The sequence below is a fragment of the Telmatherina bonti genome (genome assembly GCF_933228915.1).
Source record: "Telmatherina bonti genome assembly, chromosome: 4".
NCBI lineage: Eukaryota > Metazoa > Chordata > Actinopteri > Atheriniformes > Telmatherinidae > Telmatherina > Telmatherina bonti.
The window spans coordinates 15,345,598-15,361,571 of NC_136622.1; the positions used below are offsets into that span (position 1 = coordinate 15,345,598).

Genomic DNA, 15,974 nt, shown 5'->3' on the forward strand with positions numbered 1-15,974 from the left:
TTAGGAGTGTGTTGAACACCAAGAAAATGAATGGGAAGCGATGGAATCATTACAGCATTCAAGGAATTTTATAAGACAAAGTCACAAAATGAAACTTTCTCAAATAGAACTTAATTAAATTGATCTACAGTTAAAAGACCAAATTCAGTCCTGTTAACAGAGGAGTTGTCTTCAGTCAATGTTCTTGTTCCACCCGTCTAGAATAAAGCTCAACCTCACATTTTATCAAATTAAATTTCATGAGAAGAAATGTATAAATTAAAAACTTCATAAGCTTTAAATAAAAACTGATAATAGCATGTAAACACACCTTACCTCCCTGTTTCTCTGGGTTTCGATTTAAGTTCTATGTCCTGCAGTGTCAAGACCTTCTGAATGAACACCTTATCCTACATGCGCCTGAGACCTTAGTAGCTACCTGTAACCTGATTGGCCAGTGCTGCTAAATGGGTCTGCACCTAAGCAAGGCGCCTTAGCCCCCTAATCTTGGTGATAAACGTCTCATGGTAATATCAGTGGATAATTCTTGTCTCCTCTGTAATAACCCTCAGTACACTTGGTAAAGTATCACTGGTGGACATTTCAACAAAAGAATAAGAAGGTCAGCAGATTTTGGAACCAGAGCATACAAGAACATGGATACATCACTCTGGTTAAAGGTCTGGTTAAAGTCTACATTAGGGTTATCAGAAAATACAATTTAAAACTTCAACTGCAACTTCTCCTTGTTTACATTATCTTTATGTGCATTATTACCGTCAATAAAGACACAGATCATCTCCCCAGAAAATATGCCTAACAACCACTTAGTGATAAAAAATAGGAACACCATCTGTGTAAACTCATTCAGTCTTGTTTTGAATTGAAAAGAGCTAAGCAAAGGACAAAACTGACAAAGTCACTAATCTTATACAAGCTTTTAACTTGTTAAAAAATGTCATGTTCAAGTAGAAAAAAACCCAATTGATTAAGATTAAATGTAATTCTAACAGATCCGTCGGATGTTTTGTCAGAAGCTAATTTTTAGTTATGCAAACAGACGATGTGAATTTATCAAGGAAGGCTGAGCGTCACTGTGCTTTATTAGATTAATCTAAAAGTAGAATCCAGGGATGGTTTAGAAGTCAATAACAGCCTAAATTTAGCAATTGAAAGTGCATATTCTGATTATTTTCACAATCAATACACAGTTATATAAATATAAAACATGACCTTTCTTTTGATTTCGAAAAAGTTGTGGTTAATCTTTGGATGCCTACAGGAACCACTGTATTTTTTTATTTTTTTTAAAAAACATTCATACGAGAGGCACCTTCTACACTTGTGAGCAGGTACAATTATGCGTTTCATCAGGTCACAATGAGTTAAAGTAGAGAAACACATGGAAAGTTGGAAGAAGTCAGGCGACCGACACAGCCTGTCAGGAACATTCCACTGCTTCCACCTCCATCCTCAAATGTATTATATTATATTGTGTATGCGTGTGTATATTATATATATATATATATATATATATATATATATATATATATATATATATATATATATATATATATATATATATATATATATATATATATATATATATATATATATATGAATAAAGTTAAAGTGCATATTTTCACATATTTTGCATGAATCAGATTGGAACATTTTTACTTATTGGATTTCCCCCCCTTGGCTTTAAAAGTAACTTCCATAATGTTTTAAGAACTGATGATTGGGAGGGGGGCAGCCAAGGATATAAAAATAAAATACTCCTCACTGGTGATCAGTATTAGCATAAGTGCTGTGATTCAGAGGACTCTCTTTGCCCCTTTTGCTAGTTGTGGGAGTGCTGAAACCACTGGCAGCCCAACATATAGAGCCTTGACTTTGCTGCTTTCTTTTTCTGCCAGCTATTTTTAGTGAGGTGGTGGGGGAGGAGGAGGAGGAGAAAGAGGAGGAGGCAAGCAGACTTCACATTTTCCAGCCACTCCTATCAACTCCGACATCTTAAACGCAACAATGACAAGGAGAGAGGAAGTGTAACTTGACTCCATGCAGGCACACAGTTCATTGTTATTTCTTCCTCCCAAACAGCTATAGCCATGTATGCACCATCCATTTTCACACCATTCAGATTTATATGCCCTGTCTTTTTTCTTTAAAATATACTGAATGAAAGCAGATTTTTAAGGGCAAGAAAAATGATTTAATCTTGCGAATTTCAGAATGCAAGATTTATTCATGTATGCGACAATCTAACATGCAACTATTTGTTATTTTGACTGAAAAATTCAAGAAACATGTTATAACAGTATCGCACATGCTGTACCAGGTCTTTCTTCTAACTTATAACTTCTTTTATTTAAATTCGTGAAAAAAAATTTTTTTTTTTAACAAAAAACCCCACAGATTAGCATTTCCAAAGGTCTATAAATCATACAAAAGTCAAAAAGGATTTGGCCATACATTTATGGGGTAGACAGGAGTTGTCACCTGATGACATAAGGAAAGAAGGAGGTAGAGATATGTTCTGGTGCACAAGAGGATAGAGGCAAGAGAGGCAAGCTGGAGGACACAGCCAGATTAAACTAATGAGAGTGAACAAGGAGAGGACAATTGGGAGGATAGCTGCTAATTAACCCCTTGGTAAAGGGGAGCAGGGCTAGTAAGCTTCCTTGCATTCGAGACAAAACGTAGCAGGCCTACACTTTGCTCTGGGTTTTATGGCCTTGCAAAAATGCAACTTTTGTTTTCAACTGAATCAACACTGTATTTAGGCATATGCATTACAAAGTACTGAATGCATTGTGCAAAGATCCAGCTTAGAAAAAGCTGCATTTAAGGGAAATTATTACATCATCAGGGTAAGACACAATCATGGCAAATAAATCGATATAAAACTACTCAGCAGTTACCACTTACCAAGTGGAGTAAGGGATTTTTTGTGCAAAAACTTATTTTATTATTGAGTAAAGGCTCAGCCATGTACTGCCCCACTATTTTGCTGACACACTAGCCCTGGTCATGCAACATGCCATAAACTTACACGGAAGCTGTGCTCCTTCCAGAGCTTTACTTAAGTTATGTGATTAATACAGAAGAAGTCACATACATTTTTGCTAATCTTTCCAATAATCTTGTGTTTTTGTATCACCACATCATTACTAGGTTTATACTGTGGCAAAAGTGCCATAATGAAGAAATAAAGACTGTTACAAAGATAGTTATTAAATGCAATTATTTGTGAGAAAATTGGGTATAATTTCTGAAGAATGACAGCTCTAATTGTAAATGCAAATTAAGGAAAAGAACACAAACAAACAAACAAAAAACAACACATTTATGGGTTATGACAAATTCTTAAATGTACAAAGCTGCTACATTGCTAACAATATGCAAAGATATCACCAAGCCTTTAGATTAAAATTACTGAATAGTGCATGTCCCTGAAATTCATGATAAATAAAACATGGATATAGCATTCCTTAAAAAGACAAGATGAAAAATGAATTTTATTGTTTGCGTGGAAGAGTATAGGAAATGACCTCACTTTTTTTAATCTGTGAACTTGATAAACATTTTCCAAATGCGCTTAAGAGTTCAGCAAGTGGTGTCCTGCTGGTATAAAACTTAAATTAACAATAATAATAAAAACAATAACAATAACAACAACAATAATAATAAGTATAATAATAACAATTATGATTCAAGATAAACATAGTAGTATGAAAGATGCATAATAAAAAGAAACTTCAATCTTTATGATTTGCTATAGTTATTGCCAACAAAAATCTCCATGTTTTAAGATTTATTTTCGTAATTTCATAAAGGCTCAATTTGTCTATATCTCAAGTTGATAAACAGATAACCAACTCACCCAACTTAAAAATATAAAGAGGAAATTAATTAGTAATGAATCAAATATTTTGAAAATTTAAGCCGTTTTAGAAGAACAAAAACCATCTATCAGATGATTAATATTCTGGACTGACCATCACTGAACCTGTACCCGTTTAGTAGTTCTTAATACTCATCCTTGATTATTATGTAACCAAAGATACTGATATTTTCAGCCCCAACACTGCAGTTTGTTAACATACTAACCCCACTTTCAGACAGACCATAAGTGCGAGGTGGCGTTGTGAAGGTGGAGTAAATATGGTGACCTTAATAATTTAGACCTTCCTGCTTGGATACCAGCTGCACCACCCCTTACAGTTCTTGAGGGCTGCATCCAGTCTTGCTTGTCCAATTGTTCCCGTGAATTTGCTTCTCTGTGGGACAGAATTCTTTAAATTTCCACTTAGGTTGTGTTTTCCTATAAATGCAGCTTGGTTTTGTTATAGGTCAACAAGTACCTGCTTGTAGCAAAACCTAACTAACAGAAGATTGTGTCAGTCTTGTGCCACCACCCTGATACAAGATCATAGTTTTGTTTTTTTTCTTCGAAGCAGGCGCTTCATTTTTAAGGGTGTTTCCCTAGCAGTGTTCGTCTCTTTCTTCCCTTTGTAAAAACATTCAGCGGATGTGGTGACAGAGCACACACACACTTTTATAAGCTCACTTGCTCTGTGGTTTCTTCTTCTACCACTGCACTTGCCAATGTCCATTCAGGCCTTAAATTAAACCATGCAATCAGCAGCATTACACAAACAGGTAACACATGACCTTCTGACAGGCAGGCTTATGCTAACAGACTAATAAGTAAAAGGAGGAAAAGAAAAAAAAGACAATAAAAGATCATCAAGAAGTTATGCATGTGCTGCTACAACACCAGGCTGGCACTTAAAACAAAATTAGGGCAATCTGAGATTTGGGTCTAGAACACGTCAGTAAATGAAAAATCAAAGGAGTCTAAATTAAAAGTGACGAGTTTACATTTCTGAGTACATTTTCATAAGAAAAAATATGCAACCCAGTTGGTTTGGAACAGAAACTACAGTGGTATTAGAAACTACAATGGGACATTTAGAAAGTTTTATTATTCACGCAACAATGGCGTGTGCACATGGAATTTTTTTTTTTTTTTATTATACAGTGGATATGTTGATTTAGGAAAGTAGTGGGCCAAGTTAGATGTAACTTACATGATACATAACATTTATGTAAAAATAAGCTTAAAACTTTCACCACTATCAAATGCAACCAGCTGTTAAAATATTTTTTAGCACTATCTCATGCAAAGATTTTATTTGTGCACAATCCTACTGATAATTTATTGACAAAGTTGCTCTGCATCACTGGGATATAATCAAATTTTAGATGCCTCGAGATGCTGACGTGGGAGATACTGAAGTGATTGACACACACATCTATCGATAAAATATTATATTTATAAACAAAAACAAAAAAAGTCAAGGACACCCATGTAAATGCTGCCGCAGTATGAAGCATACAGTGCAATAATTCTAGTAGTATATTAATCTGGTAGACAAGAATTTTTAACTATTCAAAGTTTCTTTTCCATCTCAACACAGTTTGACTATAATAGATTTGTCTATCAAGTCAAACTAGCTGCGACAGTTAAAATTACCAACAAGGGCGAACAGACTAGGAACCTAATGGATCTGTCAAGTGATATAATAAAAGAACGATCGGAAGTCTGCCATGATCTAAATCAGCCAGCATCTTTCACAGATTTATAATGGTATAGGCAGTGCTTGAGCCAGTCCAAGTTGTTCTGATGCGTACCTGACCAGCTCTATTCCTACAAGTAGCTTAACATTTAAGTTAACTTCATAATTTAGCATTGCAAAATACAAGGGCATTCTAATTGTAGTATGACGTAACTAATAATTAGCATCATCAACATTATCTAATAAAGGCTTATTTGAAAATAATCTTTTACAGCATGTCTTTATTTTCTAAATTATTTTTTAGATGCATTGGAATTCAGCTATAAAAAAAAAAAAAAGATGCTGTATGGATGTTTTTTTTTGTTGTGAATCTCTTTATTAGTTTTTTTTCTTAGCAAAAAAAAAAGAAAAAAGAAAAAAAAAAAGAAACTAGTCTGGTTGGTGGGCGAGGATCCATTTAAGTGCTGTGGTGAAGTGATGCATGGTAAATGTAGCTGAAACACAACCAGGTCACAAAGAAGACAGGAACAGCAGAGCTTATGGTGCAGTACAATAAGTAGAAGCATACAGAAACATATTGCTTCTAGGCATTTTTTAAAAGCCCCATCTAATCTCACTCTGCTATTCGCTCCATCTCACACATCACTTCTCTGTGACTTGTCTTTTTTTCTCTCCCCCAGATACAAAACAACCACAGTAAAATGGAATAAAAGGTTAAATCTTTACTCTGACTAGACAGCATCAGTATGAATCAATGGGCAGGAAATAGTTTTTAAAAAGAAAAGAAAATATTTAAATTTACAAACGTATTCCAAGCACAACAGATGAATCACTGCAGTTTTAAAAATTCTCTTTTTTTATTATTATTATTATTATTATTATTGCATATAACAAACTTGTACTTCTTTGTAAATCTGTATAATATGTATATTCATTGATATCCAAATGAATTGTTTAAGTCCAACATTGAGGTTTTAAACAGTCATTACTCATTGTGCCAAGGAAGGGCATTCACAGAATATGACTTAAGTCTGGACTGTAGCTCCTTTGGAGATCTTCAAATGTTATCTAAGATGTTAGATATTCAACTATCAGGGTAAATTTATAGAAAATGCAAAAAGTTTATGCTACACTGATAATATGAATGAAGACATTTCAGTAATGTGTCAGTAATTTGTGTATGAAGCGTAATCTTTGTTTTATGTCAAAAAGAACGGTATGAGGAAAAGGACTGTTTAGATATAAGTGGTAATGAAACCACAAGAATTAAGGTGCCTCCCACAGACTATGAAAGATGGACAGAGCCTCTGTGACGTCACCCTTTAGTTTCTGAAAAGATGAACTAAAGCTTATTGGGTGGTTTCCACTAGGGGTGGGAAAATCGATTTGAAAAATTTAAAATCGGGATATTTTTTTTGCTGGACAAGTTTAAAATAGATTTTTTTGTTTAAAAAACAAACAAAAAAAAGTTTCCCCCCCCCAAATTAATAAAAATTATCCATTATGAAATGTTTGTCATTTTTATTGATCTTTTTACTTGTCTTTCTTGGGTATTATAACAGCAGAATGATTATTTGGCTACTGTGTTGTTTTTTTTCGTAATTGAAATCAAGAATCAAGAAAGACTAGCAAAAAAAAGTTTTGTACTTTTTTTTTTTTAATATCTACAAAAATCAGCAATATGAAAGAATGGTAAGAATCACATTCTAAATCGATTTAGCACCCAAAAAAATTCAAATCTAATTGAATTGGGACAAAAGCATATTGTCACAGCCCTAGTTTCCACCATTGCCATCTTGGCAGCATTACGCGTTCAGCTGAGAGTGGGGTTGTGAGCATAGAGCTGAAAGATTGACATCAAACTCTGACCTGCCTGTAGCCAAGAGCTAAAAGCACTAACGGCAGTAGGCAGGCTAAATCTAAGCCAGACTGTTAGCCTGCTAAAAGCTGTGGTTGTGCAACATTCTACTTTCTTGCTGCTGGATTTTGGATACTTGTCAATTAAAAGGTCATGTCCCCAATTATGCTGAATTTTAAGATAAAATGTAAATAATTGATTTTCTCCACAGTTGTTAAGTAAACCTGATCCAATAAACCTAAAATGGTATTTTGAACCAGGCTGTAAACTAACCCCTAAGCAGAAAAGGGGTGAACTGCAATTTTAGGCACTTTTGCCCGCTGGAGGTCGTTGCTTGCCACGCTCACATAAGGATAGTCAGTCAGCTAGACTGGTTGGGGATGTGTTCTGTTGGTGAGGACGGGGTCTGGACTGAAACTGCACATGCTGCACTTGTCAAACCTTTAAAAAACCTGTTTTATTTCAAACCAGAAGCAAGAAAATATGGAGTTGCGCTACATCCTAGTGGTCTGAGTTGATCAGTTTTCAATCACAACTTTTACCAAATTCTTCCATGTCTGACAATGAGCCATTTCTCCTGTCCAGAGTTGCCCATCACCCTGACATATTTGTTTTGGCTGTGTTTACCTGTGATGCCATGCACTGAACCCTGAAAGCACTTCCTTTTGTAGTCAGTTTCCTGTATTTGGTTTATAATATGGAAGAGAAACTCACAACGCTGCCACCCGATGCTCAAGTGCCAGCACATTTCACCAGCGTCAACTACGACTTTCTTACCAGAGGTAGACACCACAAGTATAAATTCTGATTTAAATGATACATTTTTTTGCGCCAGCCTTCAATTATGTATCAGTGTATTTCTGCAGTATACTTGCATAAGACTAAATAAAAAACCCAACAGAGCGATAGTTTCATAATCCATGTTTAGCTTGCAAGTGGAGGAAACAGTTTTCTACATCACGCGGGTCTCGTTCTCTCTTTTGCTAAATACTAGTGCAGTGCCACCTTTGGTGGGAATGGGGATATATTATTGTAAAGGTTTGGCGTGTTTGACCAAAGTGGAACATGAACACAATCTTGATCCGCACGGATAGACCCCCCTCCAACTGAGCCGAGTCCCCAATCGGACAGAGTTTAGCGGATTATCCTGATGTGAATGCACCTTTAAATGCAAGAAAGCTAGTTGCAATGCTCAATATACGTAAGACTGACAAGCAAACCACTCTCCCTTGGCCTTTTATCTTATGGATGACAACACTCCTGGTGGACAGCTCCAACGGCAAGTCTAACTTGATAACAAGGTAATCTTGTGACTATTGGTCCCAGCCTACTTTCTCAATGTTATAGTTTGTCTCTGCCTCTCTGTCACATGCATCCAGATAGACGACTTCAGTTCCATCTCAGACTGAGTACATGCTCAAAATCAGAAGGTCTCCATGTTCCAGCTGAAGTTGTAAAATGTGATGATAGTCAAAAAGGTAGAGATTTACAATTACAGTGTATTAGCTATTTTTAAGGCAAATTATACATAGAAAAATTTACTTCAGATCATCAGACTTTAATGTTAACTGAAAACGGCATAGCAGTCAAATTATGCCAGGAAAGAAATACTGTTTACACAAGGCGGTTTATTATTTTGTATTTATTTAAAAAAGGGGGCATACTATTTGATCTAAAGTAATTGCTTAAAAGAAGAATGAGTGAATTAAAATTGAATAGCCTTGGGTCCCATAACCCATTTTGCTCTACTGAAAGTAGAGCATAATCCTGGGGCTACAAATAAGTATGCATAGGCTGGCACAGGTTCCTTTCATGATGTCACATTCACACGCCTGTTAAAAAAATTCCTCTGACAAAAGAAATCAGCAAAACACATTCAAAATTCAAGAAACTATTTTTTGCCTGAAAAATGTTTTAATTCTATTGTAAACCTTGCTTAATCTAACTTTTCTTGGTAGCTGGTTATTCACACTTCACTGTCTCCATAAATAGAAAATAATTTGAGCATACTATCTTCTTTTGTTTGCAACCATTGTTAAAATAAAATGTGTGCAAGATAATTTGGAACTAGTCAAAAAGGTTATAAGTCCATTAGTGGCTGGTTAGTCACACCCCCGTAATATAATGGTAGCTAAAGAATTGGCTTATGTACACTGATTCCAAATATCCGCATTGCGCCTCAAGGTATCCCAACTTTAACACACCTGATGCAAATAAATGGCTTATTAGAAGGCTTGCACAGAACTCGAGCAATTTAATTTGTCTGAATCAGATGTGCTAGAATTACAGAGCCCTAAAACAAACAGGGCAGGGTTTGAGAAATCTCTCTTTTACAACAATTTTACAATTGTAATACATCAACCATGGTTCACTACTTGTTCGAAAAACACCAGCTTTTTTTTTTTTTTGCAAAAGTTAAATGCAGAGCAGTTTGGAAAAGTGAGGTAGAGCTGCAACTATCCAGTACTTTTGTAATCGGGTACTCTGTCGATTATTTCTTCGAGTAATCGAGTACTCTGATGATTTTTTTTTAAATTATAATTTGTAAAACAAATACTAGAAAGTCAACCAAAGTAAATCTATAAATGTATATTTGTGAAGCTGTTGCATGTGTTGTTACTACCTAATGCATGAGGAAAATGTTTTAAAATATGATACTTTTAAAATGGGCCAACGTGTTTGTGCACGTGTTCAATGTGTGGAGAAACAATTCTCAACCTATCGCAAATTTCTGCATTTTAAAAGATTAAAAAGAAGAATTCGCGTAGAAAGAAGGACTGACTTGTAAACATGTCCAAAGTATCTAAGAACTAGTCTATGTCTTGGTGGGCGACACGCCAGTTAAAAGTGTGTGTTTAATACGGAATAAAAGTTTGCTGCAGGAACAGAGGCTATACCTGCCATCACACGCTGCCTAAAACATGCACTTTTTAACATGTTACATGTTTGCTGAAACAGTGATGTAGTCCCTCTGAACAGCGCAGTGGTCTGAGAATGCCGCGATGATGCATAAATTAAAATATATCACCACGTGATATTAATTAAATGACGCCTCGAAGGAGATAATTTGCCTCGATCAATTTTTGTACTCGAGTTATCGTGGCAGCCCTAAAGTGAAGTTAATATTTGTCTAACGCAACATTGAAATGAAATGTTATGTCATTTGCTATTTTGTAATCATGTACAATGGTTCAAGTATTATTTGTGTCAAACAGCAGGTATTCTGCTAAAGCATAGCTGAAATTCAGAACTAGCTAGATCTATTTTATCCTGCATTTATAATTCTCTACTCTCTACTAGAAATGTTAAACTATGTTTACAATTCAGTTTCTATAAAGAAGCCTCACAAGTCTAGGTAGAGGGCCTTTGCCATCTGTTTTCTCTGAGAGAAATCCAGAGTTAATATTTAGGATTAATTTATTCTTTGAACAGCAGAGGGGATTTAGTTGAAATGAGGCGTTGCTATTTTAATATTTTATGTTGGCATCAAAAACAAATAAAAACTTAAAGACCTATAAAAATTTCTAATGTTTTTTGCATTTACAGGGAAAATTGGGAAATTATTTAGAGCAGAATAACTAATTTAAAAATTATGATTTCTTTGACAGTTGTACCAAGACAACCTAAGTATGTGACATTTCTATTGGCATAGACATTTCAGTCTACATCTTAACTTCTGAAATTACATGAAAAGGTCAGCATCCAAAGCTGAATTCTTTATAAACTCATCTATTTTAAGTAGTTCCGACACCATATAAAGAGTATTCTGAGCAAAATGAGAAAGAAGTTGAAGCTGTATCGCAAGTTTCTGTTCTCACCATATATCAATATTTTCAAACTCATCTACTGCCATTTTGTCACACACAACACACCAGGTTTAAGAGTTTGATACAAACAAAAACTGCAAGTCTTGAAGGATTTAACATTTATGTGTGGTGCAGCTTCTGACAGAGGTGACTGTCAGAAGCCAGTGCCCTTAGGAATTATAGTGAATTAAATGTTCACATTTCCTCAAGTTGAAAATGCTACACTTACTGTAGTGTAATTAAAATTAAGATTTTCTTTTGAACACTTGAGCATGAAAAAATGTATTTTAACTTTTCCCATTTACTGCTAATTAACTTTGAACAAACTAATTTATATGCAATGATAAATTCCTTTGGTAATACATACAACATGAGCAAACTAACTGCATAAAGACAGTTAAATTGTGCTGCAATTCCTGTAGTGGCCTATCTCACAGGAAACAAATACTAGTTGCACTTGGGCTCTTTCTGACTCTTCCACATGCATGTCTTAATAGAATGTTCAAAGAACTTGTTTTTCTAGTCCTTACCAAATAATTTTAGACAGCAAGTAACAATCACCTCTTGCAGTTACACAATGGGTATGGTTACATGATGTTATTTAATTCAGAATTAAATAATTCAGAATTAACATTCTCCTACGAGTTTACGTAAAAATAATAATTCCAAATGGAGGTTTACATGAAACATGTCCTTACTTAATTCCTCTTTAGAGCAACGGGTTGGGAAGGGTTCTGATTGGACAAAGGGTGCATGTGATGTGATGAGGCGTATACCGGAAATAAAGTTCGCTCCCTGCTTCTCGTATTTTCAGTCGTAACTTGTAATAACTACATGATAACTACTTTTGCCACTATTTTGATAAGTGCCAGCTTGACACGAGCATACTACTTCACTTGCAGCAACTGGGAAGGAGAAGAAAGACCACCGAACATGGGAGGCAAAACAATGCGCGTCATCGGAACAGGACATGGTAACGAGCATGCGCAGAATGACCGGAATTAACTTATAGCGGAATTAAGATTTACATGACAGAGGAATTAAATAGTTCTAAACCAGCCACTTACATCAGAATTAAGTTTAATTCCGAATAGAAATTTGCATTAGGAATTAAGTGTTTACATGGTCATTTTTCATCAGTGCAAAGCGAAATTAAACTAATTCTAAATTAAACAGGAATTAAAACTCAAATGTAAACATAGCAACTGTGATCCTATGAGATCCAGCAGCCTATCAAGTTCTGTCTAATGACCATAATTTGTCTCAGGTCCATTGGAGCAGGGATACAGTCAAAATGTGATGGATGGCGATAAGACAAAATTGAATAACCCTGACCTACTGACACGCCATCAGAACTTAGTACCTAGCCTTAAGCATAACCCTAAACGTAACCTTTAACTCCAGACTCATCTAAGTTTATCATTTTGTACAAAACTAAAGACTAAATGGACCCACAATTTTTCTGTGCCCACAAATTTTGTCCCCATCATGTTACACAAGTACACAATATGTACAGTGTTACAAGCTATGTAGAGCCTGTTCTCCACTAAAACATTCTTACCAATGAAAATATGTGAAATTTAGTGTCTTGAGTTGTTGAATCATGTTACTGTTGATTGCCAAATAAGGTAGACCTGCTCTATAATTAAAAAATAAAAAAAAGTTTAAAAAAATCTTTCAGTTAGCATTGATTGATACTGTGATTATTTAACACAATTACACATTGCACCAAAGTAGGACATTTGCCTAGAGCTTAACAAGTTATCTAGTTTGCTTGAACTTGGTTCAGATTGAAATCAATGCTACAATAAAATGTTAACTTTTATGTTGCAAGAGTCTTAATAGATAAAGTTAAGATACACTGTGTAACTAATTTGGCTTTTTATTAGAAAAATCAAGTATTACTTTCATAAGTACAAATTCTACCAAGGTCTGATCACAACTGCATCCATATGAAAGTGTTCTTTTATTGCGGGGGTTCCAATGAAATGGAGAAGGACCGTCCATATTCTGCCACACAAGAGGGACAAAAAATAGCCAAGAAAAGAAAAAAAAACAGAGAAAATGAGAGTACATCGGTGTAGCATTCACCAAATGGAGACAATTCATGAAGGAGAAGGACACAGGAGAGGTTGCAGCTTTCTGCTGGACAGGGAAGTTAACTAAACCTAATCAGCAACAACTTTATCCTCCCGTTTGAGTTGGATAATTTACTGTTACTTGCTACAGACAACAGCTGAGATAGCTAATTTGTTAGTTATGTTACAGTGGAAAAGCTCGGTTGCAACAGTTTCAAGATGCTGTTACTCTTCCCAGAAGTCATACAAGTAAGCGGCCGTGCACTTCTTTCAGTTGTGTTTTAGCAGCAGCTTGGTACCAAATACATATAAGGCATGCTTATAACTTATTGGCATCAATGACAAAACAGAACTGTATATTGTTCTGCACCACATCACCTGACGAAACACGTCAACTTCACGTTTTCACATTTGTAAATCTACGTGGATTTGGTAGTAGTAATATTGTGCTTAAAAAGCCAAGGTGCCAGAGAGCACTACTTGGTTGTTTGTTTTAGTGCACCACTCAATGGAAGTAATTCTCACATAATGGGGCTTTAAGACCCATTTATACTTGACACAGAAGATGAATACGCAGGTACACGTTTTCAAGGGGGTTAGCTAGCCATCACAGAAAATAGTGCAATACCACTGGAAATTGTTGCGCAATTGGCCAAAGGGACAAATAAAGAAGAGGAACAGGAAGAAGATGTCAGTGAAATTACATACCACTGCACATCAAAATGAATAACAAAAAAAAAACCCCAAAAAAAACGTAAGCTTAAGGCTAATGTCAATGGAAAATGTAATTGTTAGGCTAGTGGTTAGCATGCGCAAATAAACTTACGGGATTAAACAACTGTGGCCTTCAACAAATGTTTACTTGGGCATTATTATCTGTGCTTAATTACAAAGCTAAGTCAAATTTCTTTTGGCATGACTTTCACTTAGTTCTCCCGTGCACCTATATTTATTTTCAGACTCTGGGCTTTTGTGATTATGGTATGGTTGAGCTCCATAGCCCACTGCCTTCAAGTTAATGTCAGATTTTTAACATGAATATGTAGAACAGTGTGCAAACTGTCAAGAGGAGAAAGGCATCATGAAGATGGCTAATTATTGAGAGGCTATGAGGTATTGGCCATGGACAACTGCATTTTCCATTAGCCTACATGCAGAAGAAAACCTTTGAATGGGTGCAAACTGATACAAATGTGTAAATGTTTTTGCTTCTTTTCTAGTGCAAGTATACCTTGCATTACTAGGGGAAACTAAAAACTTGTTTGTAAAACCAATGTATTAAATTCAATACATCTGAAAAAAATACAACTATATAAGGCTGTAAAAACATTTATAGAGAAAAAAATGTATACTGAATATTTAAATTCTAGGTTTTGTAGTCTTATAAGTCACCTGTCCATTTATCAATCTTGCATACAATATCACTTTATGTGGCAGCTTTCTCTGGGTAATATCAGTAAATAATGGACATAACATCAATGGTACTGACAGAGTTTAATTGATTACTAAAACATTCCATGATGCTGTTGCTCCTATTTTGCTCATTGTGACTCCTAACAGGGAGAAGCAGTTAATGAAAACATTTTTTACAATATAATTTACTGTGCGTTGGGTTTTAAAACAATCATGACTATTACAAGAATATCCTAGACACTAAGCTAATAGATTTTGCCAGCCATTTGTATGGTAAAGCAGTTTTCTGCAGATGCTATTCCATGAAAACAATTAAATCCATGTTGAAAAGGGGGGAAAAAAAAGGTCACATACATTAACAAAGGTAAGTTTTGTGCTTGGGACAGCTGCACAACTATCTTTTCATACAAAGAAATGAATGAGTTAGATTAAAAAAAGAAAAAAAAAGTTAGGGAATGTCAGGCTAGCCCAAAGCTAAATGCATGACTTTATTTAAAACACAAAATACACTTCTTTGATTGCATTAATAATCATAGCCCCCCTCCTCCCTTTTCCCCAAGAGAGGAACATGAGTGTGTGCGAACAGTCACATGACAGCTACCCCAGTCTTTTGCTCAAGTGACTGTAGCCTGTTCTGCTTTAAAGAGGAAGAAAACTCACTTGAACTGTCCGTCTTTCCCGTCATTTCGGGATTCAGGTTTGGTCACATTTTCCTTGTGGTAGTCAAATTTAAGGGTTAGAATGTAAATAGACAGTCAGAGAGTCGCTATTCAAACTAGAGCAGGCAGTGAGGTGTACATGCAAAGTACTGCCAGGGCTTGAGATGAGCTTACAGCAGGGTTACAGTCACCGAGTGGTGACAAGGTTGTATATGGGTCCCTAAGCAGCCCTGGTGCCACCTACTTTGACTATTAAAACAGAGGCACAGACCTTTTGACAAGTGATGACAAGGTTTGTAGAACAGCACCTATACTGAAACCACACAAATCTAGATACAGGAAAAGGTTTTAGGTAGAAACTTTCTTGTATTGCTCATACTAGGAAAGGGTCAAGAGAGAGAGATGATTCAGGAACATTAAAAGACATTACTGTTTAAACTGGTTCAAGTTGGACAAATGTCTAAAAATGTTTTGCTCTGGTAACAAGCAAAATGACCATGTGTCTGATTTTTTTTCTTCTTCACTGGATGACAAACGTTTACACAGCAGGTATGACTATGATAAAGCCTGTCTCTAATCTTTTGCTGATACTTGTT

At 35.5% G+C, this 15,974-nt stretch overlaps 1 protein-coding gene across 1 annotated transcript in view; it reads right to left on the minus strand.

Annotated features, from left to right (window-relative positions):
* The window catches only part of gnb1a (guanine nucleotide binding protein (G protein), beta polypeptide 1a), a 36,641-nt gene that overhangs the window by 12,821 nt on the left and 7,846 nt on the right, over positions 1 to 15,974 (minus strand). The window lies entirely within an intron of this gene.